The sequence below is a fragment of the Phascolarctos cinereus genome, unplaced genomic scaffold (genome assembly GCF_003287225.1).
Source record: "Phascolarctos cinereus isolate Bilbo 61053 unplaced genomic scaffold, phaCin_HiC Scaffold_5;HRSCAF=322, whole genome shotgun sequence".
NCBI classification, from domain to species: Eukaryota; Metazoa; Chordata; class Mammalia; order Diprotodontia; family Phascolarctidae; genus Phascolarctos; species Phascolarctos cinereus.
This window is the reverse complement of record NW_027555958.1, coordinates 358452448-358456543: the sequence shown is the minus strand read 5'-3', so window position 1 is coordinate 358456543 and position 4096 is coordinate 358452448. Positions and strand designations below refer to the sequence as shown.

Sequence of the window (4096 nt, the reverse complement as noted above, 5' to 3'; positions counted from 1 at the left end):
GTCCAACTCTTGGCATAGAAAGACAATTAAAAATGGGGAAGTTGCCACAATCAAGTTCTGAGCTCACTTGTCATAACACGTGCTACGAGTCAAACCCTGTGGTGGGGTGGGTTGGCCTGCATGGAGAGAAGTTGTTTGTGGGGAAGCTTTGGGAGTGTTTGCCTCAAAATTGAAATTATCACTCTAGTGTTGAGAATGTTGACTAACTCACCATTAAAAGAACCAGCTGGACAGGATTAAAAAGAAAAGACATAATTAGAAATGGTTTTTATCCCACTAAGCATTCAGGGCTTTTTTTTGGAGGGGAGGGGAAGGGAGGGGACTCACTGTTCTAAGGTCAGAAGCCCTTGGCACAATTTTTGTCTCTCTGAGATGCGATGGACATAACGATCTCTTCGACTTTTAAAGGGGCCTCAGACCAGCTTTGCATGGCCAGAGCAAGAAAAAATGGACATAGACTCCATGGAAGCATAACTAGGACTTTGTGTGCCCAGGAATTGACTTGGGAGGAAGAAAGGATGGCTAGTTGGTCAGCTTGTCTTAACAATATCATTTATTCCCGTGGCTTCAACTAATATTTATGCATCCTAAATGTCCTTCTTTAATACTACCCTCTCTTCTGAGCTGTGGACCCCCTCTGTTCCCCATTCTTCAATTGCTTACAAGGTAACTCTGCCTTATGTCCAGTGAGCATCTCACGCTCCAAATGTCCAAAGTTGAGCTCCTTCTGACTGGTTTCTTTACCCCTTTGCTCCTGTCTGACACCATTGCTGGGAATAAAAGTGTTTCATAGAAGAAGTAGATGGACCAGTTGATACTGAAAGCAATAGGTTCTTTTATTTGACATGGTTAAAAGGATGTTGCTTAACTGGAGACACTCAAGGGGGTTGGGGGAGGGGCATTGCTGGTAAGTAGAACAAAAAAGGAAGGGCACTAGGGTCTTTCCTATTGGGCTAGGATTGGGCTAGGGCCCCACACTTAGGCCCCAAAGCAGAGCTGGGAAGTACAGGGGAGAGACACAATCAAGAATTTCATCAGGGAACCTCTGGTTTGATGGTCTTCAGGCTGTCTCAGGAAAAAGAAGTCCATAGTGATCCAGGACTTCTCAGTCCATGATTCAATATAGCTCACTTATGGCAATTCAGGTGTTTTATAAGGAGTAGAAGGTTTCCATTCAGGTGGGCATGATTGGCTTTCCAAGCTTTAGACCAAAGAGAGAAGATACCAGTCAGTCAATCAATCATTCAATTAATGAGCATTTATTAAGCACCTATTTAATGTGCTAGGCCAAGTACTGAGGAATATATTAACAACCAAAAAAAAAAATGAAACAATCTCTGTCTTCAAGGTATTTACATTTTATCATGGAAATAACATATGCACATAAAAGTGTACATAATAGAAACACTAAGTGATTATTAGGAGGTAGCATGGCATAGGGATCAGATGGACAGCCTTGGAGTCAGGAAAATCTGGGTTCAGATTCCAGTCCTGACATTTACTAACTAAATCATCACAGATAAGTCAGTTAATTTCTCAGAGTCTCAGCTTATCTTTAAAATGGGGAGAACAATTACTGAAGAGTCTACCTCCCAGGATTATTATGAGATTCAAATGAGACTTTGCAAACTTTAAAATGTTACACACATGCCAAACAGTCAACATAGCTTACTATGCATGAAGCACTGTGCTAAGTGCAGGAGATACAAAGAGAAAAAGCAAGACAATCCTTTTCTTTCAAGGAGATCATATTCTAATTGGGTGAGACCATATAAAACAAAATTCAACAGCAAAGTGGAAAGGGGGCAGGGCTAGAGTTGGTGGGCACCAGGCAGGGGGACACATAATGGAATATGATAATTACTGTTCACCCTGTCGCACATGTTCAAACTACAGGAATATAGATAGATAGATAGATAGATAGATAGATAGATAAATAGATAGATATAGATATACACCCCACATATATTTATATATATGTATATCTGCGTGTGTGTGGATGGATGGATAGAGATCGATAGAGGTCTATAGATAGACAGGGAGAGTGAGAGAGAGAGAGAGAGAGAGAGAGAGAGAGAGAGAGAGAGAGAGAGAGAGACAGAGAGAGAGAGAGAGAGACAGAGAGAGAGAGAGAGAGAGAGAGGTCTAGATTCCTTTCTCTCTTTTTCATTCCTCCCTCTTCCTCCTGTAGTTACCAAGTCCTGCAGATTTTACCTCTGGTATATAGGATCCCAGGACTATCAAATTTAGATTTGGATAGAATCTGAGAGATTAACCAGTAAGATATACCCACTTTCAGAGGAGGAGACTGAGGCCCAGAGAAGACTGACATTGAAGCTCACTCCTCCCCCAGTTACAAACTGGAGAAATGGAGCCCTGGAACGGAGCGCCCATTCATCATTGGGAGAGGGTCTCTCTCTCTTATCTATCTCCACTACCATATTTCTACCATGATCACCATAGTATTTGCTTTCATTACCACCCACCTGGAGTATTAGCTTCTTAAGCAGTCTTTCTCTTCTCCAACCTTGTCTTCCATGCATTTTCCCTGGCTCTTGGGAGCCAGGCCTAGAGTTCTGTCTCTCCTTATCTCCTAGTTTCTCTAGCATCCTTCAATTCTCAGCTAAAATCCCATCTTCTTCAAGAAGTTAATCCCTTCCCTCTGTTGATTATTTCCAATTTATCTTGCACACATCTTGTTTCTACATAGCTGTCCACATGTTGTCTCCCCGGTGAGATGATGAGCTCCTTGAGAGCAGACACTGTTTTATGTTTTTGCCTTTCAGTACGTCTTCTGAGCACAACACAGTGCTTGCCACTGGGTAGCTACTTCATAAAAGTTTGTTGACTTACTTTGTGTCATTCTCAGAATCATGTTTTTCTTGCATAATTACAGTCATGCAGAAATCTCCCACGAGTCCCTATTGACTAAATAGGAAAGGTGTCATTCTTTTGCCTGGCGTTCTAGAATCTCCACAAGTTGGCGCCACCCTCTCTTTGTAGCTTTATTTCATTTTGCTTCACGTCGAGCAGTGAAACTGGACCACTCTTATTCCTTCAAATACACCTTGCTCTTTCCGTGCCTCTGAGCTCAACTGATCCCTTTACCAGGGAGGTTATTCCTCGTTCTTTCTGTGACTATTGAATTCCCATCGTAGATCTTGACAGGTGATGGTGATTTTCCAAAAAAAAAAAGTCACCTAACACTTTGTTTTATAATATTCTAATGCAATGAATAGAGTGCTAGGCCTGGAGTCAGGAAGGCTTATCTTCATGAGTTTAAATCCAGACTCAGACACTAGCTGTGTGACCCTGGGCAAGTCACTTAACCCTGTTTGCCTTAGTTTTCTCATCTGTAAAATGAGCTGGAGAAGGAAATGGCAACCCGCTCCATTATCTCTGCCAAGAAAACCCTAATCTGATCCAACTGTTCCATCACAAAGAGTTGGATTGGACTAAAATGATCTAACAACAAACAAAAATGCATTTATCATATATATTGAATGTTAGTTTTCTGTGCTCTTCTCTTACTCACCTACTACATTACAAGCTATAATGGGGGATGTATAAATGCACACCATACTATTAGAAATAGATAGGGATAGTGTATTATTTAAACTTTGTATCTCTTCCCAGCATCAATCACAGTGATTTTTGCTCATAGTCGATTCTTAATGAAACTTTTTGAATGAATCGATGGATATCAAGGTAAGAGCAACATGTAGAAGGCACTGCTATTTAACTGTATCTTGTCTTTTAATTTGGTCTCTCCAACTTGACTGTTAGGCTTCACTGCCATTCTTCTCTGGGCCTTGGTTTACTAATCTAGATATTAGGTATGTTTGACTGGGTGATCTCTCCAGTTCTTTCCAATTCTAAATTTGATGGACCTGTGATCCTTGTATCAGAGTAAAATCTTCAGGACTTGATAACTACATGAGGAAGGGGAAAGAGTCAAAAATATCCCCAAGGTTCTGAACATACGAGATTGGGCGAACAGTGATTATTGCATTCCAGAAAAGAAAAAAAAACCAGCTAGTTTTCCTAGACTAATATTTCTCTGTCCAGCAGGCTGTCTGTTCCTTAGCCATATCCT

At 41.0% G+C, this 4096-nt stretch overlaps 1 long non-coding RNA gene across 1 annotated transcript; it reads right to left on the bottom strand.

The window, feature by feature from the left end:
* Positions 1-815: 815 nt before the first annotated feature.
* LOC110205411 (uncharacterized) lies at positions 816-2853 on the bottom strand. Its single transcript, XR_002323575.1, has 2 exons — positions 2487-2853; positions 816-1201 (listed from the first exon to the last, which is right to left on the bottom strand). It is a non-coding gene; the product is annotated as an uncharacterized LOC110205411 (long non-coding RNA).
* Positions 2854-4096: the final 1243 nt, after the last annotated feature.